Below are 24,853 nucleotides of genomic sequence, written 5' to 3' on the forward strand. Positions count from 1 at the left end.
GATCCTTAGCGTTTAATTAGATTCCGTTTATATTTAACATAATATGTGTATTTAAATTTCTTTTTTTCTATTTGGTTCATTTATCTTACATGTTACCTTTCTTCCTTTTTGCCTTCCTTTGTATTCATCAAATATTTTTATCATTTAATTTTCCTTCTTTCTTATTTTTTTTAAAAGATTTTATTTATTTGTTCATGAGAGACACAGAGAGAGAGAGAGAGGCAGAGACGCAGGCAGAGGGAGAAGCAGGCTCCATGCAGGCAGCCCGACGTGGGACTCGATCCTGGGTCTCCAGGATTACATCTCGGGCTGAAGGCGGCGCTAAACCGCTGAGCCACCACGGCTGCCCCCTCTTATTTTATTGTAAATTATTTTAGTCTGCTCTTACCAGTCATCAGAGATTATAACATGTATCACTGGCATTACTTTTATCAGTTCCCAGACAGTTCAGGAATCTTACAACACTGTGATTCCATTATTCACTTCCCTGCCTTCTGTGCTATAATTCTCATGTATTTTCAATATTCCTATTTTAAGCCCTTAAAACATTATTCTAATAATCTAATTATTTAGATTTACCCATGTGTTTAGCCTTTGCATCACTTGCCAATCCTTTTTGCACTTCTATGCATTCACCTGGGATGATTTTTCTTCTTTCTCAAAATTCACTTTCAATTTTTCTTTTAGTATGAGTCTAGTGGTAGTGTCAAGTATTCTTTGTTTTATTGCAAATATATTTATTTTGTTTCTTTTGTCTTTAGAGCAGAGTTTAGGGTTTTTTCCCTTTTTTATTGACATATAATTAACATACAGTGTTATTTTAATTTCAGGTGTACAATATGATTCAACATTTCTATATATCATTTGGTGTTCATCAAGATAAGTGTATTCCTAAATCCCCTTTCACCCACCTGCCCACCCACCTCCCCTCTGACAACCACCAGGTTGTTCTCTGTGTTCTAGAACCTGTTTTTTTGTTCATCTTTTTATTTTGTTTTGATTCTTAAACTGGACATAAGAGTGAAATCATATGGCATTTGTCTTTCCTTGACTGACTTATTTCACTCAGCATGATACTCTCTAGGTCCCTCCATGTAGTTCCAAACAGCAAGACCTCATTGCTATTTATGCATTTTCTTTTTTTTTTTAATATTTATTCATTTGAAAGAGAGAGGGAGCACAAGCAGAGAGAGGGGCAAAAGGAAAGCGAGACGGACAGCGGACTCCGGTGCTGAGCAGGGAACCCACCTGACACAGGGCTGGATCTCAGGACCGTGAGATCAGATATCTTAACCGACTGAGCCTCCCAGGCTTCTCTTTTATGCATTTTCTTTATGCATTCATCTATGAATGGACATTTGGGTTGCTTCCATACCTTGGCTATTATAACGAATGCTGCAATAAACACAGGGTACATGTACTTTTTCAAAGAAGTGTTTTCATTTTCTTTGGGTAAATACCTGATAGTAGAATACTGAATCATATGATAATTCTATTTTTAATTTTTTAGAGAAAATCTCCACTGTTTTCCACTGTACCAGTTTGCATTCCCTCCAACAGTGCATGAGGGTTCCTTTTTCTCCATATCCTCACCAACACTTATTTCTTATGTTTTTTATTTCAACCATTCTGACAGGTGTCAGATGGTATCTCATTGTGGTTTTGATTTGCATTTCCTCAATGATCAGTGATGTTGAGCATTTTTTTCATGTGTCTGTTGGCCAACTGTATGTCAGCCTTGGAAAAATGCCTATTCAGATTCTCTGCCCGTTTCTACCTGAATTATTTGTTTTCTGGGTAAAGAAAGATGTATAAGTTATTTATATTATTTTGGATATTAACCCCTTATTGATATATCATTTGCAAATATCTTCTCCCATTCAGTAGATAGTCTTTCTGTTTTGATGATGGTTTCCTTCAGTGTGGAAAAGCTTTTTATTTTGACATAATCCTTATAGCTTATTTTTTTGCTTTTGTTTCCTTTGCCTGATGAGACGTATCTAGAAAAATGTTACTATGACTGATGTTAAAGAAATTATTGCCTGTTTTCTTCTAGGAATTTTATAGTTGCATGTCTCAGATTTAGGTCTTTAATACATTTTGAGTTTATTTTTGTGTATGATGTAAGAAAGTGGCCCAGTTTCATTCTTTTGCATATGGCTGACCAGTTTTCCCAGCATTATTTGTTGATGAGACTGTCTTTTCCCCATTGGATATTCTCGCCTCCTTTGTTGTAGATTAATTAACCATATATGCATGGGTTGATAAACAAATTCTGTTTTACTTGCAAATATCTTTATTTTTCATTCATTTTTGAGAGACCTATCCACTGGATATATAGTTCTAGTTTGGTATTTCTTTCTTTTAAGATTTAAAGTTGTTATCACTTGTCTTCTGACTTCTACCATTTCTATGAGAATTTGTCTTATTGTTACTCCTATGCAGGTAATGTATTTTTTCTGTTGGCTTCTTTTACTATTTTCTCTTCATCTGTGATTTTTAACAGTTCCTAGTAAAATGTGATGATGTGTGATTTCTTTATATTTATCCTACATAAGGTTTATTATAGAGCTTTTCAAATAATGTCATGGTGTCTTTTATCTGTTTCAGAGAAGTCTCAGCATATTCCAAATATTTTCAAATATTTGCTCCTGGCTCATTCTATTCTTTATCTTGGAGACTATTGCTACATGTATGTTAGACATTTTCACTGGATCATGTATCTTCCATTTTCTCTCTCTTCACCTTTACAGTCTAATTTTTCTTTCTGTACATGAATCCCATGAGATATCTAATCTGTTAAACTCAGCCATAGAGTTATTTTTCAGTACTTGAATTTTTATTTTATTTTATTTTATGTAAATTTTAGAATTTTAGTTTGATGAAATTCCTCATTTTATCTATTTTACTGAAACAATACTTATAGTCATTTTTAAAGTCTGTGTTGGGAAACTCCAATAACTAAATGGCCTATTGATTTCTTTTTTTCTTTCTTTGTTTTTTTTCTTTTCTTTTTTTTTTTTTGGCCTATTGATTTCTAATACATGTTTTCTTTTTATTTTTAGTTATCTGCTTATATTTTCCTGTATAATAAAATGAATGCAATTACAGGATCAATAATTTGAATCTCTGGTTGATGTTATATTCCTGCGAAGAGGATTTATTTTACTTTTGGTGGGGGTGGGGAGGTAGGGTGATGGGTAGCAATACTATTGGCAGATCACCTTCATCTAATCTGGGTTTTAACTGTTTCAAAACTGGGTTTCAGTCTTTATAAAGGCTAGTGTTTTTTGTTTTTGTTTTTTTTTAATTTGCCTTTACTCCCAGAGAATAGGCCCTTCTGATCCTCCTGGAAGTGTGGGTGTTTCATGTTCCCACTCTTTGGTGGGCCCTGAAATCTCTTTTTTTTCCTCTATCCACCCTTATGAGATAGCTCAAAGTTCTATTCACTTTTTTTTTATCAGCAGCTGCTTGACTTCAAAGCCTGTTGGTTTGGTGTCACCTACCACTGGTGTCACTATTGTTTTGAGAAGGAAAGCACACCTCAGTGCACTTCCCTTTTATCTGGGATTTTTGTGCCTCAATCTCTGACTGCCTCAGTAGTAATCTAATGTCTTAAAACCGATGTTTGTTTCTTTCATATAGCATGTCTAGATGCACGCAAGGGGAAGGTTTATCTCCAATTAACTACTCTATTATTGTCAGAAACCAAGGATCAGTCCTGTTGCTTTAGCCTCTAGAGTTTAGCTCAGAAAGCTTCAGGATAGTCATACTTTCTCTACTCTGTCTCACAATAATGTGCACCAGGATGCCACAGATACACTTCTTCACAGGGGGCTTCCTCAGCTCTGCCTGCTTATTTCAGGGTATCAAGTATCCTTTTGACTCTCACCCTTTAAACTGAGGTTCAGGATATCAGGATGATCTAATAAAGGTTTTTCCATTCAGGGTCTAATCCAAGATCCCACCTTGCCATATGTCATTAAGATGTAATCATCAATACTCAGGAAGCCTGAAGGATATCAAAGATCCTATTGTCTCAGGTTGATAGGGCTCTCACAAGGTTATGATAGTGTATTTGTAATTTGAAATAGTATTCTTATCTACTTTTATGTTAATTTCTTAGAGGGTAAATGGAACACAAAGATTAAATTTCCTTGTCACAAGTCTACTTAGTGAGACCTAGAGCTGCAACCTATTTATTTTAATATATATGCTATGGTTTTCACAATACATAACTATACTCCATTTTTTTTTTTTTTGGCATGGAAATGTATATATTGGTTGGCCTCTGAAAGACTTTCCATTTCAGTAAATCTAAATGAGAGATCTAAGTAATGTTTATTATCTACTGGTGGTCCCTTAGGGAGGCACGTCTGCATAGTGGCCTATGGTTCTCAAACTTTGAAGAAACCTCTGTTCCCTTTGTAATTCCTACCACGGCTTCTACTGAGGCTTCTGCCCCTCTGCTGTTACTGCTGCTCCGGCACAGACAAGTGGCAAGCAGTGGACCCCATCCACGTGGCCTCAGCCTCCAGGGATACACTTCCTTAGGTGAGTTAACTGCCTTTGGCCATAATCTCAAACGGAAGTAAATCCACAGCGGGGCAATATAAACCAGACTTGGTGCTCCCTACTCCCTTTGAGGGCAATTCGGTGGCCTATGCAGATGGATCCCATGCACTTAGCCTCACATTTTCCTGAAAGAAGAAGAATCTCTCTCTCAAGAAGCAGGCATCCAAAAAAACTGAATACCCCCACGTGGGCTTCCAATTCCTTTATCTCAACATTCACATCCATGTGACAGGCAGTCAAGCTGCAAGTTCTCCCACCGAGGCTGTCTAGTGGCACAAAAGTGCAACATTCAAAGGGAAACCCCAAGAACCCTTTCACCAGAAGCAGGAGCTTCTACCCAACTGGGGTGTCCACATGTGTGTGCCAGTATGAAAAGACCCTCTGAAATTCATCCTGACACTGTTCTTCAGAAGGAAAGTAGGGCATGCCCAGCACTGTTAATGCCACTTGACACTTTCATTTTTCACTGTTTTCTCTCTTTGGTTTCCTCGCTCTGTCACTACCTACAAGTGATAATTGGTTAGTCAGTGACTGAAATTGCTAAAAGCAAGTGACCAAATATATAGTTGAACTCCTAACATCAACCCTTCAATACCTAGGAAGTACTGATTCCCACTTCTTGCCCCCGACCCAGGCATTGCCATCAGGTTTAGGGGGGAAAAAAGGATTCTGTGTGCTCAAGATTAGCAGACTTTGAAAGCCAATATAGTCCCTTAGGGCATTAAAAAGGAAAAGGTTTCAGTAAGTGATTGGTATTTGTATGCTTTTATTGAAAAAGTTTAATTTTCACTTTTATCAAGCTGTCCATTTACAAAGATAGAGGTGGTAACAAGCCGAAAAGTTGTGTTATGTGCAAAAAAATCCCTTGAAATTAAAAAAAATTTTACTTATTTATGGATATCCCAAGAGACTTTTAATATTTTTTGAGAAGGAAAAATACACCTCTAAAAAAAGAATATGGATTCATACCACAAGGGGTGAAAGCAGATATATGTGGAGAAAAAAAGTGACAAATATACATCTTTATATTTAAATGTGCGATCATTTAGCATGAGACTTCTGTCAGTTTGTTCCAGATGTTTCCTTAATCCTTAGTAATAGTCCATTTAACTGTGAATAAAAAAGATTTGCTCTTTCCCACCATATGATTTCACTCGTGTGGAACTTAAGAAACAAAGGAAAAAAAGAGACAAAAAACGGACTCTTAAATATAGAGAAGAAACTGGGAGTTACCAGAAGGGAGTTGGGGGTGATGGGTAAAATAGGTGAAGGGGATGGAAACCACACTTCGGATGAGCACTGAACGATGTACATAATTGTCAAATCACTACATTGTACACCTAAAAGAAATATAACACTGTATGTTAATTATACTGGAATTTAAAATTTTTTTAAGTAAACATTTAAAAAAATCTACTCTTTCTTATTAATTATGTAGATTAAGTTGAGCATTTCTCTTGAGAAACAGCTCATGTTTTCAGGACCAGCTCTCATGCCATAGGAAACAAAAACCAAAATGTTTCAAGACAAAATTTCTTCCACCGAATTTATTTTCTAGATTAATTTACCTCTTGCTCTGGGTTGGAATCCAGAATTCCAGTCTCATGTAAATATCCCCCAGCATAAAATCAAAAAATACTCTGTTGAATTCCCTGAAGATAGGTAGGGTGATTATTGGAACATAAAGTTGGGTTTTGAAAACTGTTAGAATTTCTGACAATGAACATTGATTAGGACATTTTCAGAGTATGTTTGTTACGAAATACAATGAGGTTTATGGAACAGTTTGTAAATTGAGTCTTGCCCCACCAGAATTTCTTTGCAGAGAAACAGAGTGACCAAAAACTAATAGTTTGTCATTCTACATGTGAAAGAATTAACCTATAAACTCTCATAAACACAACTTTTGTTTCCAAGGACCTGTACACATTCAAGCATCTAGAAAGCACTCATAAAATTTTTTGACAAACATTATATTTCCTGCGCTGCTAAAAATTTATGAAAGAAACGAACTGTTTTCATCTATTCCTTTATTAGCTTGCAATTCACAAAGGAGAAAAGGTCATGACACTAAACAGCAATAAAAAATTTGTGATCTGTTGATTTGGGATATGTACTTTAGGATTAGGATTGTTTTTATTCTTCATATAAAATGGTGACTGTTCTAAAACTGTAGAAATCAAACCCAAGTTGTTTTTCTTTCATTAAAGATGAAGTCCCTGGAGTGAAGGGGTAACTGGGTGCTGGGTATTAAGGAAACCACATGATGTGATGACCACTGGGTGTTATACTCTATGTTGGCAAATTGAAATTAAATAATTTTTTAAAAAGATGAAGTCTTTTCTCCCTAAAACATGGAGGTCCCCAAAATACTGATACCAAGTTTACAAGATATCATGTATTGACTGTGTTATCCCATTTATGTAAAATTGTAAAAGACTGTCCACATGTACATGGACTCAGAATCATTATCATCTCTGGAATTGTGTTCATCAAAGTATAAAACAATGGTTTTCTGTGGTAGAAAGTGTTCAACAAATTCTACTCAGAACTTCACAGTTTTCTTGATTGAGTAGCTTTCAGAAAAAGCCAAATTATTTTTATCGATAAAGTCAAAACATGTATTGGATCTCTCGAGATGAAAGTTTCGCTCCTCAGGCCCCTGTTGTGTTTTGCAACTTGAAGCAACGCCTGCCGACCACAGCTGGGGTCAGCTTCCTGCACACAGCGGCTCTCTGCTCCCTAACAGCACCTCTGGGACCAGAATTGGAATAACCACCTCTGGAGCTTTTTAGGGAGCGATGCCTGATTACAAGAAGCTATCTGTTATCACCAGTTTCTCTGTCCTTATCACACGTAGCTGACAATACTCACTAGGCAGTGATGTTCACTTTTTAATTCAGCATGTCTGGGGTAGAGTCTAGATATTTGCATTTTCAGCAAGATTCTCTGGTGATGCTGAAACGCACCCAAGTTCAAAGCATCTGGACTCAACATATCCCAGTGAATGTTCCGTGTGATGGGAACAAAGCCTTCTATGCCCTACACATCAGTTGGTCTTGCCAAATCTTAGCAACCAATGAGTAACTTCAGCATTCTGAGATCACTCATCTACCATCTTGACAAGAACCCGGTCAGTACAGTCGGCGTTAGAAACCAGGCCTGACCAGTAAGCAACGGCTCCCCCTCTGGCAGGTCTAAGGTCAAAGGTCCCTTTATCTATTAAATAGAAATAACACCAACTTCATAAGATCTTTTGAATTTACATTTATTAACAGCTTTATTGAGATTTAATTCACATATGGCACATATGTACATATGATACAATTCACACATTTAAAGAATGCAATGTAGTGCTTATTCAGCGTTGTGCAACCATTGCCACTGATTTCAGAACATTTTCATCACCCCAAAAAGGAACTCCATCCCTATTAACAGTCACTCCTCATCTCTCTTCCCCTCATTCCTGATAACACTAATCTATTTTCTGTTTCTATAGATTTCCCTACTGGGAACATTTCACATAAACAGAATCATACATTATGGGTCCCTTTGTGACTACTCCCACTTAACGTATTTTTAAGGTTTATCCATGTTGTAGCATGTACCAATATTTATTCCTTGTTATTGCCAAATAATATTCCATTAGATAAATCTGCTATATTTTGTTTATCTGTTCATCAGGTAACAGACATTTGTTTTGTTCTCAACTCTGGGCTAACAATATAGCGCTGCCATATAAACATTTATGAGCAAATGCTTGTGTGGACATATGTTTTCATTTCTCTTGAGTGTAAACCTAGGAGTGGAATTGCTGGGTCAGATGGTAACTCTATGTTTAACATTTTGAGGAACTGCTGAGCTATTTTCCAAAGTGGCTGCACCATTTTACATTCCAAAAGCAGCAGATGAGGGCTCTAATTTCTCTGCATCCTTGTTTGTATTTTTTGTTAAAGTTATGACTAGACAGTGGTGTCCCATTGTGGTTTCGATCTGTATTTACCTAATGACTAATAATAATGTAGAGTATCTTTTCATGTGCTGTTGGATACTTCCATATCTTCCTGGGTGAACTATCTATTAAGATCCTCTGCCTGTGTTTTAATTTAGTGATTTGTCTTTTTTATTAGTGAGTTGTAAGGATTCTTCATATATGCTGGATACAAGTCTCTTGTCAGGTACGTGATTTCCAAATATTTTCTCCTTGTGGATTCTCTTTTCACTTTCTTGACTATGCTCTTTGAAACAAAATACTTCCAATTTTTTCCAGTTTTATTGAAAAATAATTACCTACATCATTTGTATCGGTTTAAGGTAGATAGCATGATAGTGGATTTACATGGATTGTGAAATGATTACCACAATAGGTTCAGCTAACATCCATCTTCTCAGATTCAATAAAAAGAAAGGAAAGAAGAAAAAAGGAAAAAGAAAGTCTCCTTGTGATGAGATATTTGCGATTTATTCTCTTAACAATTTCTCTCTATACGTGTAGCTGTGTTAGCTAGAGTCCTTTGTTGTACATTACATCACCAGTACTCATTCATCTTAAAACTGGAAGTTTGTTATCTTTTGACCACCTTCCTCCATTCCCCCCGCCCTGCATACTCTGCCTCTAGTAACTAGTTCTGACCTCTTTTTCTGAGGATTTGTATTTTTTATTGATGTTTTTTAGATTCCATAACTAAAAATACAATTTTAATTTTGATGAAGCCAAATTTATCTTTTTCCTTTAGTTCCTTGTGTTTGGGGTACAGTTGCCTAATCTGAAGTCATGAGGATTTATTTACTCCTATGTAGTGAGGAATTTCAATGAGGATTAACTGAGATAATGTATACAAATTCTGAACATGTAAATATTAACACAAAGTAATTATCATTATTATTGTTCAGAAAATTCTGGGTTCTGCCTTCTACCCTATCGTGCTTCTCTGGTTTCCACTCGGTGCCTCTCTCCTCCTTCTTCTTGGTTGTACTGGTTATCTGGCTTTGATTCCAGACTCTTCCTGATAACACTGCTTCTGGAATCCTCCTATAACCTTCCATTTGAATCAAATAAATGGATTCTTGCTTAATCCAATTTCCAGATTGTCCAGGAGGGGGCATCAGACAACCAGAAGAGAATTCCTTGGAAAAATCCATTCTAATCATATCTAGTATCTACCATTGACTGAGCAGGGTGGCATCTTTATTATATTCATTTTTTTTTTTATTGGTGTTCAATTTACCAACATACAGAATAACCCCCAGTGCCCGTCACCCATTCACTCCCACCCCCAGCCCTCCTCCCCTTCCAACACCCCTAGTTCGTTTCCCAGAGTTAGCAGTCTTTACGTTCTGTCTCCCTTTCTGATATTTCCCACACATTTCTTCCCCCTTCCCTTATATTCCCTTTCACTATTATTTATATTCCCCAAATGAATGAGAACATATAATGTTTGTCCTTCTCCGACTGGACTTACTTCACTCAGCATAATACCCTCCAGTTCCATCCACGTTGAAGCAAATGGTGGGTATTTGTCATTTCTAATAGCTGAGTAATATTCCATTGTATACATAAACCACATCTTCTTTATCCATTCATCTTTCGTTGGACACCGAGGCTCCTTCCACAGTTTGGCTATCGTGGCCATTGCTGCTAGAAACATCGGGGTGCAGGTGTCCCTGCGTTTCACTGCATCTGTATCTTTGGGGTAAATCCCCAGCAGTGCAATTGCTGGGTCGTAGGGCAGGTATATTTTTAACTGTTTGAGGAACCTCCACACAGTTTTCCAGAGTGGCTGCACCAGTTCACATTCCCACCAACAGTGTATGAGGGTTCCCTTTTCTCCACATCCTCTCCAACATTTGTTGTTTCCTGCCTTGTTAATTTTCCCCATTCTCACTGGGGTGAGGTGGTATCTCATTGTGGTTTTGATTTGTATTTCCCTGATGGCAAGTGATGCAGAGCATTTTCTCATGTGCATGTTGGCCATGTCTATGTCTTCCTCTGTGAGATTTCTCTTCATGTCTTTTGCCCATTTCATGATTGGATTGTTTGTTTCTTTGGTGTTGAGTTTAATAAGTTCTTTATAGATCTTGGAAACTAGCCCTTTATCTGATATGTCATTTGCAAATATCTTCTCCCATTCTGTAGGTTGTCTTTGAGTTTTGTTGACTGTATCCTTTGCTGTGCAAAAGCTTCTTATCTTGATGAAGTCCCAATAGTTCATTTTTGCTTTTGTTTCTTTTGCCTTCGTGGATGTATCTTGCAAGAAGTTACTATGGCCGAGTTCAAAAAGGGTGTTGCCTGTGTTCTCCTCTAGGATTTTGATGGAATCTTGTCTCACATTTAGATCTTTCATCCATTTTGAGTTTATCTTTGTGTATGGTGTAAGAGAGTGGTCTAGTTTCATTCTTCTGCATGTGGATGTCCAATTTTCCCAGCACCATTTATTGAAGAGACTGTCTTTCTTCCAATGGATAGTCTTTCCTCCTTTATCGAATATAAGTTGCCCATAAAGTTCAGGGTCCACTTCTGGATTCTCTATTCTGTTCCACTGATCTATGTGTCTGTTTTTGTGCCAGTACCACACTGTCTTGATGACCACAGCTTTGTAGTACAACCTGAAATCTGGCATTGTGATGCCCCCAGCTATGGTTTTCTTTTTTAAAATTCCCCTGGCTATTCGGGGTCTTTTCTGATTCCACACAAATCTTAAAATAATTTGTTCTAACTCTCTGAAGAAAGTCCATGGTATTTTGATAGGGATTGCATTAAACGTGTATATTGCCCTGGGTAACATTGACATTTTCACAATATTAATTCTGCCAATCCATGAGCATGGAATATTTTTCCATCTCTTTGTGTCTTCCTCAATTTCTTTCAGAAGTGTTCTATAGTTTTGAGGGTATAGATCCTTTACATCTTTGGTGAGGTTTATTCCTAGGTATCTTATGCTTTTGGGTGCAATTGTAAATGGGATTGACTCCTTAATTTCTCTTTCTTCAGACTCATTGTTAGTGTATAGAAATGCCACTGACTTCTGGGCATTGATTTTGTATCCTGCCACGCTACCGAATTGCTGTATGAGTTCTAGCAATCTTGGGGTGGAGACTTTTGGGTTTTCTATGTAGAGTATCATGTCATCGGCGAAGAGGGAGAGTTTGACTTCTTCTTTGCCAATTTGAATGCCTTTAATGTCTTTTTGTTGTCTGATTGCTGAGGCTAGGACTTCCAGTACTATGTTGAACAGCAGTGGTGAGAGTGGACATCCCTGTCTTGTTCCTGATCTTAGGGGAAAGGCTCCCAGTGCTTCCCCATTGAGAATGATATTTGCTGTGGGCTTTTCATAGATGGCTTTTAAGATGTCGAGGAATATTCCCTCTATCCCTACACTCTGAAGAGTTTTGATCAGGAATGGATGCTGTATTTTGTCAAATGCTTTCTCTGCATCTAATGAGAGGATCATATGGTTCTTGGTTTTTCTCTTGCTGATATGATGAATCACATTGATTGTTTTACGGGTGTTGAACCAGCCTTGTGTCCCAGGGATAAATCCTACTTGGTCATGGTGAATAATTTTTTTAATGTACTGTTGGATCCAATTGGCCAGTATCTTGTTGAGAATTTTTGCATCCATGTTCATCAGGGATATTGGTCTGTAATTCTCCTTTTTGGTGGGGTCTTTGTCTGGTTTTGGAATTAAGGTGATGCTGGCCTCATAGAACGAATTTGGAAGTACTCCATCTCTTTCTATCTTTCCAAACAGCTTTAGGAGAATAGGTATGATTCTTCTTTAAATGTTTGATAAAATTCCCCTGGGAAGCCATCTGGCCCTGGACTCTTGTGTCTTGGGAGGTTTTTGATGACTGCTTCAATTTCCTCCCTGGTTATTGGCCTGTTCAGGTTTTCTATTTCTTCCTGTTCCAGTTTTGGTAGTTTATGGCTTTCCAGGAATGCGTCCATTTCTTCTAGATTGCCTAATTTATTGGCGTATAGCTGTTCATAATATGTTTTTAAAATCGTTTGTATTTCCTTGGTGTTGGTAGTGATCTCTCCTTTCTCATTCATGATTTTATTAATTTGAGTCTTCTCTCTCTTCTTTTTAATAAGGCTGGCTAATGGTTTATCTATCTTGTTAATTCTTTCAAAGAACCAACTCCTGGTTTTGTTGATCTGTTCCACAGTTCTTCTGGTCTCGATTTCGTTGAGTTCTGCTCGAATCTTTATTAACTCCCTTCTTCTCTTGGGTGTAGGATCTATTTGCTGTTTTTTCTCTAGCTCCTTTATGTGTAAGGTTAGCTTTTGTATTTGAGTTCTTTCCAGTTTTTGAATGGATGCTTGTATTGCGATGTATTTCCCCCTTAGGACTGCTTTTGCTGCATCCCAAAGATTTTGAACGGTTGTATCTTCATTCTCATTAGTTTCCATGAATCTTTTTAATTCTTCCTTAATTTCCTGGTTGACCCTTTTATCTTTTAGCAGGATGGTCCTTAACCTCCACGTGTTTGAGGTCCTTCCAAACTTCTTGTTGTGATTTAGTTCTAATTTCAAGGCATTATGGTCTGAGAATATGCAGGGGACAATCCCAATCTTTTGGTATCAGTTCAGACCCGATTTGTGACCCAATATGTGGTCTATTCTGGAGAAAGTTCCATGTGCGCTTGAGAAGAATGTGTATTCAGTTGAGTTTGGATGTAAAGTTCTGTAGATATCTGTGAAATCCATCTGGTCCAGTGTATCATTTAAAGCTCTCGTTTCTTTGGAGATGTTGTGCTTAGAAGACCTATCGAGTATAGAAAGAGCTAGATTGAAGTCACCAAGTATAAGTGTATTATTATCTAAGTATTTCTTCACTTTGGTTAATAATTGATTGATATATTTGGCAGCTCCCACATTCGGGGCATATATATTGAGGATTGTTAAGTCCTCTTGTTGAATAGATCCTTTAAGTATGATATAGTGTCCCTCTTCATCTCTCACTACAGTCTTTGGGGTAAATTTTAGTTTATCTGATATAAGGATGGCTACCCCTGCTTTCTTTTGAGGACCATTCGAATGGTAAATGGTTCTCCAACCTTTTATTTTCAGGCTGTAGGTGTCCTTCTGTCTAAAATGAGTCTCTTGTAGACAGCAAATAGATGGGTCCTGCTTTTTTATCCAGTCTGAAACCCTGCGCCTTTTGATGGGGTCATTAAGCCCATTCACATTCAGAGTTACTATTGAGAGATATGAGTTTAGTGTCATCATGATATCTATTCAGTCCTTGTTTTTGCGGACTGTTCCACTGAACTTCTTCTTAAAGGGGAATTTTAAGAGTCCCCCTTAAAATTTCTTGCAGAGCTGGTTTGGAGGTCACATATTCTTTTAGTTGCTGCCTGTCTTGGAAGCTCTTTATCTCTCCTTCCATTTTGAATGAGAGCCTTGCTGGATAAAGTATTCTTGGTTGCATGTTCTTTTCATTTAGGACCCTGAATATATCCTGCCAGCCCTTTCTGGCCTGCCAGGTCTCTGTGGAGAGGTCTGCTGTTACCCTAATACTCCTCCCCATAAAAGTCAGGGATTTCTTGTCTCTTGCTGCTTTAAGGATCATCTCTTTATCTTTGGAATTTGCAAGCTTCACTATTAAATGTCGAGGTGTTGAACGGTTTTTATTGATTTTAGCGGGGGATCTCTCTATTTCCTGGATCTGAATGCCTGTTTCCCTTCCCAGATTAGGAAAGTTTTCAGCTAGAATTTGTTCCAATACATATTCTGGCCCTCTGTCCCTTTCGGCGCCCTCGGGAACCCCAATTAAACGTAGGTTTTTCTTTCTCAGGCTGTCGTTTATTTCCCTTAATCTATCCTCATGGTCTTTTAATTGTTTGTCTCTTTTTTCCTCAGTTTCCCTCTTTGCTATCAACTTGTCTTCTATGTCACTCACTCGTTCTTCCACCTCGTTAACCCTCGTCGTTAGGACTTCTAGTTTGGATTGCATCTCATTCAATTGATTTTTAATTTCTGCCTGATTAGCTCTAAATTCTGCAGTCATGAAGTCTCTTGAGTCCTTTATGCTTTTTTCTAGAGCCACCAGTAGCTGTATAATAGTGCTTCTGAATTGGCTTTCTGACATTGAATTGTAATCCAGATTTTGTAACTCTGTGGGAGAGAGGACTTTCTGATTCTTTCTTTTGAGGTGAGGTTTTCCTTCTAGTCATTTTGCTCAGTGCAGAGTGGCCAAAAGCAAGTTGTATTGGGAAAAAGAGAAAAAGAAGAGAGAAAGAAGGAAAGAAAAGAGAAAGAGAAAAAAAAAGGGGGAAGAAAAAAAACGAAAAAAAAAGAGAGAAGAAAAGAGAAAGAAAAGAAAGGAGAAAAAAAAAGGGGGTGGGGGAAGGAAACAAATCAAAAAGCAAAACAAAACAAAACAAAACAAAACAAAACAAAACAAAACAAAAAAAAGAACCACGGGGAGTATCTTCTGATTCTGTGTTCTTTAAGTCCCTTGGCTTCTCCTGGAAGTTGTCCGTCTAGCTGGTCTTCTGGGGGAGGGGCCTGTTGTGCTGGTTTTCAGGTGTTAGCAGTTGGGGGAGCTGCTGTGCCCCTGCCTGGTGCAGGGCTCAGTGGGGGTTGTTTACCCCGTGAGGCCGCAGGAGGAACAGCCCCAGTGGCGGGGCAGCTCTGGAAACCTGGATTCAGCTCCGGCAGGAACTCCGTCTGCAGGGCCTGGAGGCTCCGGGGCGGGGCCGCTGATCTGCTCAGCTGGGGCAGGAGCGTCCTTGCTGTCCTGGGCCCTCCCGGCCTCTGCCTGTCCCGGGGGAGGCCGGATCCTGGGCTGTGTCCCGGCGCCCTGTGCTCCGGAGCCTGCGCTGGTGGATTCGCGCTCCCGGGCCGTGCAACCCCCTCCGCGGAGCCGCCGCCCGAGCCCCTCCGAGCTGCTCCTGGAACCGCGCAGGCCCCTCTGCACGGAGCCTCTTCCTCTGCCCGAGCCCCTCCGAGCTGCTCCCGGGGCCGCGCAGCCCCCTCCGCGGAGCCGCCGCCCGAGCCCCTCCGAGCTGCTCCGGGTCCCGCCGGGTCCCGCCGTGCGCGCTGCAGCCCTTAGGGAGCTCGGCGCACTCTCCTGGGCGCGGAGTTGCTGTTACTGTCCCGGGGAGCCCGAGGGCATCCCCGCCCTCCTGGGTCCTGCTCCAACTCCCCGCGAGCCCCTTTCCCCCGGGAAGGTCGGTGCAGCTCCTGCTCCTCCGGGACGGGGCTCTCCTGTCCTGGGGACACTCGCCCCGGCCTCAGCCCGGCTCCTCGCGGGGCCCCTCCCCCTTGGAGGCCTTTGTTCCTTTATTTCTTTTTCCCCGTCTTCCTACCTTGATAGAAGCGCGAACTCTTCTCACTGTTGCATTCCAGCTGGTCTCTCTTTAATTCTCAGGCCGAATTCATAGATTTTCAGGATGATTGGAAGGTTTTCTAGGTAATTTGGTGGAGACAGGTGATTTGGGGACCCTACTCCTCCGCCATCTTGCTCCTCCCCCCCATCTTTATTATATTCTATTCATTGGAATAATTGTGGGCGTGAAGTATTAGTATCTCGATTTGATAAAGGAGCTAGCTTATTTTCAGGTCAGTTTAGTAACTTTCCCAACATGTCTCAGTTTAGTAACTGATGAGCTGAGATGTGACCGACTATGCAGCCTGTAGTCTTTTTTTCACGCCATCAAGTCTCAATCTTCCAGGGTAACAAGGAATCTTGAGGCAGAATTAGAACTTATTAGTTTTAACCAACATTAAAATAGTAACAAGAATGTGCTAAGAGAGTATGTCCAAGACTTGGAAGACATTGAAAAAAACCTGAAAATCGAGTTCACTGGTTTCAAGAGTTGCAATATAAATTAGAAACACAGGCAAGCAATGTACCCTGAAGGCAGCTGGGAGGAACACCTCAATGAAGTCAATGTTCTCTCTTCTGAACTGATGTGTGATGTTTGTCATGGTTGAGTACTCACCTAACTTTTAAGAACCTTGAGCCTGATCAACTTTTCTAAGTCACTACGTCTACAGTTTAAACATCCACCCAGGAGACAGCAGTACTTTCTCAAAATGTTTTCTGGCGTACAGTAACTCAAGTACCCTGTTTATGTACATATTTGACAAGGTTCACTCTCTGTGCTGTACATCTTGTGTGTCTTGACAAATGTATAATGACATGTGTCCACCATAACAGTATGGTGCAGAATAGTTCCACTGCCCTAAGGATCACCTGTAAACCATGCGCTTTAGTGAACGTGTCAATATTGGTTCACTAATTGTAACAAATGTACCACATTAATGCAAGATGTTAAAGATAACAGAACAAGCAGGGGAAACAGTGTGGAAACTTCCTGTATTCTGTGGTCAATTTTTCTGTAAGTCTAAAAACGTTCTAAAAAATAAAATCTCTTAATTACAAAGAAAGAAGGAAAGAAGAAAGGAAGGAAGGAGGGAGGTAGGAAAGAAAGAAAAGGAAAAAAAAAGAAAAGAAAAGAAAGAAAGAAAAAAAGATACTGAAAAGAAAAGAAAGGAAGAGGTAGGGGCACTTGGATGGTTCAGTCGGTTAAGCCTCCGCCTTTGGCTCAGGTCCTGATCCCAGGTCTGGGATCGAGCCCCATGAGCCCTGCATCATTCTCCCCACTCAGTGGGGAATCAGTTTCTCCCACTTCCTCTGCCCCTCATCCCACTTGTGCTCTCTCCCCGCACCCTCAGATAAATGAATAAAATTTTAAAGAAAAGAAAGAAGCAGTTTGATGAAGTTAATTAAGATTCAGTGTGGCAAACCACGAAGACCTGAGTTCAAATCTTGTCAGTAACACTTCCTAATTGGTGGGCTGTGAACTTGCTATCTCTGGATTTCAATCTCTTTACATTTAAAGTGGAGAAAATAAAATCTACTTTAAAAAGTGTTTTGTTTTTCTAAAGTTGCCTGGGACCACTGCAGCAGACTCCCTTGAATGTGTTTTCCAGTGCAGATTCCAGAGCTTCTCTGCACATTTACAGACATGCAGGCCTGGTGCCTGTCATGCTGCATGTCTAAGCAGCTCTTCACTAGAAAGCAACAAACAGCGAGTAAGACATATTTCCTCACTGTAGATCCCACAGTTTTCCTTTAGGAAACAGCACCTCTCCCTTAAGCTCTCTCTCTTACTATGAGTTTGAAACATTATAAAACCAGAGGGTTATAAAGCCAGTAAAATTTATATTGTTTGACACAGTAAGAATAATGATGATGAACACTTCCAGTGCAGTTATCATGAGCCAACTACTCTAAAGCTTGTATAGTAACACCCTGAATCCTCACAACAACCTCATTTTGCTGATACTATTAACTTCAAGTCCATTACACAGATGAGGAAATAAATGCCCAACGTCAGTCATGTAACTTGAAATTGTTAATAGCTAAAACAAACCTTCAGGCAACCTGACTTCATAGTCTGTTCTCTTGAATGCTGCAATTCTTTTTCATGACAAATAATTTAAAGCAAAAGATTTGGGTAGGGTGAGGGGAGCCCCATACATATGTACATCAATAGGGGACTGACTGGGTAAAGAAATTCACCAAAGGATGAAACACCGTGGTGAAGAAGTATAAAGACATTGTCACTAAGCTTAAAGACCACCTGTACAATGTGTATAAGGTGCTGCCTTTACATTTAATACAAATCTCTTTTTCCAAATTGATTTTTGGGAGAGCTTTGTGTTTTGGGAGTTTAGCCTTTGGTTGTTAGAAATTTTTTCCCAGTATGTCATTTGATTTTTGATATACTTATGGTAGTTTGTTGTTGTTGTTGTTGTTGTTGTGTTGTCTTCTGTACTTGAATTCGTTTTTTATTTTATAGCTTTTGGATTTTAATAATCATTAGAAAGACCTTTCCCATTTCAAGGATGCAAAGAAATTATCCGAATATTTTCTCCTCGTGCCTTCACAGTTTTCCTCAGATAGGATTTTTCATGAATTTTCAATTTATTGTGATAGTTTGAGGTATGAATGAGCTCACTTATTTTTACAATGCTCATTATTAAATTGCCTTCTTTGCTCTTCTAATACAAGATGTCCTCTTTATCACAAATTGAATTTTCTTTCTTTCTTTCTTTTTTTTTTTTTTTTACAAATTGAATTTTCTTATGTATTTTGGACTTTTTTGGGATTTACTTTGTCCCTTCGGGACTATGTTTTTTGATTTACAAAGCAGCCAGAGGCTTTGCCTTTGTACTCAAATATTATTTCAATCCTGCAGATAAATTTATAGCCTTTGAATGCACCGTGTTATTGCCAACATCCCTCATTGTCCTGGGGAAGTTATAGAAGTAACAAACGGTGGTTTTACAGTTATGCCTCAGAAGTATCCACATCTAGAGAAACATTGTTCCTGTTGATAAAGATATGGTGACAATCCCCAATGAGCTTTCTAAATTCCTATCATTCTATCAGCTTAACTCTACAGGTATTCTTTGGAAAATTGCAGCCATGAGGATTGCATTAAATTCACACCGTCTGCAGCCCAAAAGAGAAAATATACTAACTCTGTCCATTCACATCTCCTTGGCATTGTGTAAACATGAGGGACCAAAATCAAATGTTCTAATTTTCTTGACTGCTAACTTGGTGTCTTCATCTGCTCTTGGCTTCCAGGGTCTGCACGTATTCCCCAGAAACCACAGCATGAACGGCAGCTTGACTCAGGCATATATTGACAATGCCACAGGGGTTATTCCAGCCAACGTCGCTTTCAAATCACAAAGCTCCTGCATGGGCCACTCGGTGACCCAAGGTCCCTTTAATCCTCTAGAAAGCCCTGTTTGGATGGGATAGACTTTCTGACAGTTTTTGAACTTTGCGGACTCCGTATCAGACTTCTGGTCTCCAGTTACATGCACACAGTCGGATAAGGCAGCAGGAGTGCTGGGTCTCAAGACCTGCGTATGACTTGGCCAGTGCTCTTGGCTGAGTCTCGGCACTGCTAAGCTCCAGTAACCCGTCTGAATGTGTATGTGTGCTTTCTAGGCCTGAACAGCTGGGAGGAAGGGGGCCGGTCACAAATTAAATTAGGAGGTGTAAAATGCTGTGGGAAGAAAAACAAACCAAGATGGCAAAAACAGGTGCCAAAAGGCGTTTGTTCACAACCCCATCAAAATTTCATTTCTTTGTGTATGATTAGCCACTAAGCTGCATTAGGGAAAATTTCATGCTTCTCTGACCTTTTGATGTCCTGAAGAGAAAAAGAAGTAACACCTGTTGCTGAAAGATTTTCCAAGAGAAGAGGCTCTGTTTTCCAGCAATCTCAAGGGCTCCTCTCTTCCACACTGTGTATGGATTTAAAGACTGTGTCCTTTAGAAACCAGCCTCTTCAAAGACTCGTTGAACAGTACAACTATCCCTTTATTGTAATTTTGCAGTTTATTTTCTGAGGATTATCTATTCGTAAGCCTGAACTTTTTTGTTAGAGAAGTTTTAGGAAGATGCAAGCTCACATCACAATAGTACTGATTAGTTCCATCATGTCCAAAGCATCTCTCAGGTCTCCTGACAATTCCTGAATTCTAAGTAGGAGACCCAAAGGGCGAACATCCACACAACCCCATTGCACAGTGAGCCCAGCCTACAGGTAAACACTGGGTTGAAATATAGCCACTAGTGACAGTTCTGGGGCTCTACTCACCTTTGTTGAGGAAACTACAAATGCCTTAGATTCCCCCTAAATTGTTCTAGGAGGCATCTCATGTGTTCCTTGACTACCTCACAAGCCCTGGCTCATTGTATTGTGCTTACTAATGCCTTTCTAAGGTACCACGTGGCTGGTAAGGCCCTCATTGTCACTTCTCTGTGCCAAGATTGTAAAGCTATGAGCTCCATGCTGAGGGGCTGTCTTGGGTGCTGATGCCCAGGTTCTTGGCACCTCGTGCTCTCAGGATCCTGGCTTGATTCATTTTTGGCCTGATTCATTTCAGGCCAAAACTTCAAACTTGAAGTGGAAATAGGACTTGAGGACCTGAGTGAGAGAGACACCCTACTCTTCCCTTAAGGCCTACCATTCTTGAACTCTCGGCCCTTAGAAGAGATTCTAAGAACCTTCCCTCTCAAAAGATGTCTCAGTTCACCATGTGAGGGGAGCCTAGACAGCCTACGAGTCCCTAGGCACGTCTGTGACCCAGGACAAACTTAGGTAGGCTTTATGATAGGAGATCAAAAGCGACACTAACCTAAAACGACTTTGGAAATATATCTTCATGAAATTGGCATTCTGAATTTATGATCCTGTGGTTGTAGAACAATCTAGATTTCCTTTCAAATTATTGGAGGGGGACAAGAATCAATAAGAATTAGAATTCAGGGGCATCTGGGTGGCTCAGTCGGTTAAACGTCTGACTCTTTCTTAATCACAGCTCAGGTCTCGATCTCAGGGTCGTGAGTTCAAGCCCTGCATTGGACTCCACACTTGGCACAGACTCTACTTTAAAAAAAAAAAAGAGTCCAAAGGAAATGGTATCGGTGACTGTCACTTCACAGAGATAGGCCTACTAACAGACATGCAACATTAATAATATCTTACATTTCCTATGTGCAGCCCAGTTTTCAAGGAGTCATCTGCTTCACAGTGTCCACATGTGTGAATCAGGTAACCTCATATGCTTATACCTCATGGGCCATGAGTTTTCTTGTCCTGGTCATTCATCCCCACTGTGATTCAGGATCCAGTTTCTGCTTTCAAGCTTTCCGTCCAATGGCATTTTCTTCAGTATTTGAAGGCAAGATGGATGAGAGATGGAGAGCAACCTGGAATTCTGGCTCAACCAAATGTTAACTGTGTGACCATGTTCAGATTATGTATCTTCTCCTGCAACTGAGGCTCTGCTGCTATAGAATGAGGATAAAAATAGTAATACCTAATAGGGACTTTTCAAGGATTGCATAAGGCAAACTATGTCAAGCACAAGCTAAACACTAGCTTGGAGTGTTTCAGGAAAAGGTACACTTTCAATCAATATAGAACAGTCTCATGAATCAAACTCAAGAGCCACTCTGAATTGCAGGATTAGAAGATGTAAAAACTACCAAGTTATTTATTTATTTTTTTTATAATTTGTAAACTGGTTCCTGGTAAATTTATCTCCATGACTATAGTTCATAGAAATAAATTAAACTCCATGAACTGAGGTTCTTCTATCCCTTCATAGCACCAACATGAGAGGGTGGCTCTAAGTACCAGCTGCAGATGGACTGGAGGAACAGAATCATTCATTTCTTTACCACTTACTATTCGATCCTGCTCTATTCACATAAGAAAATCCCCCAAAGTAATTGAATTCAGCAATAATTCAAAAAATAGAAATGGTTCTGCAAAGGAATGTGTAGACATCTTCTAGAAAGCCTAACTCCTGACAGGTGAAAAGTCTCAAAAGAAAAACAAATGACTAACAAATGTCTAGGCTAACAGGAAAATAATTCCCAAAAGAATGCACACAGGAAGAGCCAGGGCCCAGAGCACTGCCAGGCCTCATGTCCGTGAGAGCTATGCTCACCAGGGGTTCACAGGTGACCAAGATGTGCTCTGTTCTTCAGAGCCCACAGTACACCAAAACTTCTCTGGGGAAGTGAAGAGAATTTATTTCGGCTCCATCTCTGAGCTACCTGCTTTTGATTACATGGGTCCTAAATAATCGCCCTGTGACACCAAGGTTTTACAGAAATTTTGGAAAGGCCTCTCTTTGAGATGCTGCCCTCAGTGTTGCTATTCCTTTCAGATCACTGGGGCAATGTTATCTGAGTTTCTAACCCAGACCCCCTCTTCCCTTAGGAAACATTCTCTCCCAGAGGGTTCTTGGGCCTCTCCATACACCAATTATGTGTGCCTGAAAGCATATGAATTCAGGAATGAGCACAGCTGAAGTTCCAACTGGTCTGTGCTTCAGAATGATTTTGTCAGTCACAGAATCACAGAGCTGGTGGGTAATGGAACTACTACTTCAGCCATGAAAGTCTTATTCTGTAGCCCTTTTTCATTTTCTTTTCCCTCACTGAATATTGCCTCACTCCATGAAATGGTACAAGTCAATTACAAGCAGGAGCGGTAATCAGGAAGGGACAAGTCTCACTATAGTTAATAAAGGATCGTCTTTCCCCACAATTACTCTTCAGCAAGGGGATTAATTAGTATATTCTTTAAAAACTGTTTTCTATGTGCCACCTTCAGACAAGTGCAGCTTTGGTGTGATATGTGATGCTGTTGTAATAGGAACCTAGACCTGGTAACTAATCTTCATTATTAAATACTTGATTTTAAGTGTCATATAGATTTTCCTCTGCCTCCTCAGAGGTAACTCTTAACCTTCATATAAATTCTAGGTAAAATGGAAGTAACTATCTCCTACGAACTCATGGACATCCAGAGGATGAGCTTCTGTACAATATTTTAGTGGTTTAGGACAGGAGTATGAAAAGTATGTTGATTTCCTTTGACCAAAGCATGACTTTACTTTTTCTGCTTTGCTCTTCCTTATAAACTGTGTTGGACAGGAGTCTAATAACATAGTTGGGATGCTGGCCATACCTATGACCTCTATCAGAAATCTTGCCTCTGATGCCTCTGATGGAGTGGTGTATTTAAAGTATTGGCAGGGGGAAAAAGCCCAGTCAACCCAGAACACCATGCATAGTGAAAATATTTTTAAAAAATTAAGGTGAAGGGGTGCCTGGGTGGCTAAGTGGTTAAGCCTCTGCTTTTGGCTCAGGTTGTGATCCTGGAGTCCTGGGATTGAGTCCCACATCGGGCTCCCTGCAGGGAGCCTGCTTCTCCCTCTGCCTATGTCTCTGCCTCTCTCTGTGTGTCTCTCATGAATCAATAAATAAAATCTTAAAAAAAAAAACCTAAGGTGAGACTTTTGCATATGATAAAAACTGAGAGGACTCAATGGCAAAAGATATGTACCACCACAAATGTTCAATCAAAAATTTTCAGGTAGGAGTATTATTACCAGATGAAAACTTAGTTGCACAAATGAAAAACACTGTAAATGGTAAAAATGAACCTAAATATAAAGGGTATTTTTCCTTATTTTTAATAAATTTAAGAGATATTTGATTAAAGTAAGTAATAAAAGCTTAACTGTAGGGCTTATAATATATGTACACATAAAATGTACAGCAAAGTAACAATAAAGGAGGGAGGAATTGGAAATATATTGTACAATTCCTAAAGAATATATAAAGCAATATAGTATTTTAACACAGCTATGACAAGTTAAAGTTGTTTATTTTAAATTTTCAAAGAACCATTAATTATTTAGAGAGGTAAGGCTAAAAGTTACTAGGAAAGACAAAATGGATTCATGAAAAATACTCAATCCAAAAGAAGAAGGAAAAAGGGAAATAGAGAATAAATGGAAAAAAAATTTTAAAAAATAGCAAGATGAAATTCAATCATATTAATAAAGTAAATTTAAATGGTTTAAATACCCAAATTAAGTGGCAGAGATAAAAATACAAACAAACCAACCAGCAACAGAGTCAACAATGCCTTGTGAACAAGAAACCTCTTAAAACAGAAGTCAATACACTATGGCTCATGGGCTAAATCTAACCTGGAGTATGTTTTTTTATTTTTTAAGGCTTTGTTAATATCAGACAAAGTTGACATCAGAACAAAGAATATCAAGAAGGATAAAGAGAAGCACTAGGCAATGATAAATGGGTCAATTCATCATCTAGACATAAATACTTAAATACATATGAACAAAGCTTTAATAACATGAAGTAAAACCTAATAGAATTAAAAGGAAACATAGTCATAACAATAACTGGGGACTTCAACACTCCTTTCTCAGTAATTGAAAGACAAAGCAAAAAAAAAATAAAAAATGGTATAGATGTAGGTGCCTGAACACTACAAAGAAGTTAACCGAAAAAGCAATGATTGACTATTCTACCCAATAACAACAGAATATACATTCTTCTCAAGTGCACATGAAATATCCACCAAGGCAGGTCACATGCTGGTCATAAAACAAATCCCAACAAAGTTAAAAAGAACAGAAAGTATATAAAGTATGTTCTCTAACCTAAATGGAAATAGACTAGAAATCAATAGCCCATTATGGAAAATCCCAAAACATTTAGAAATTAAATATATATATATATTTATTTAAGATTTTATTTATTTATTCGTGAGAGACACACAAAGAGAGGCAGAGACACAGGCAGAGGGAGAAGCAGACTCCTTGTGGGGAACCCAATGCAGGACTTGATCCCAGGACCCCGGGACCATGACCTGAGCCAAAGGCAGAGGCTCAAACACTGAGCCA

General features: G+C 39.2%; 1 protein-coding gene across 1 annotated transcript in view; it reads right to left on the reverse strand.

Annotated features, from left to right (window-relative positions):
- Window positions 1-24,853, reverse strand: part of SNX13 (sorting nexin 13) — a 186,249-nt gene that overhangs the window by 34,568 nt on the left and 126,828 nt on the right. The window lies entirely within an intron of this gene.

This window comes from Canis lupus, chromosome 14 (genome assembly GCF_003254725.2).
Source record: "Canis lupus dingo isolate Sandy chromosome 14, ASM325472v2, whole genome shotgun sequence".
NCBI classification, from domain to species: Eukaryota; Metazoa; Chordata; class Mammalia; order Carnivora; family Canidae; genus Canis; species Canis lupus.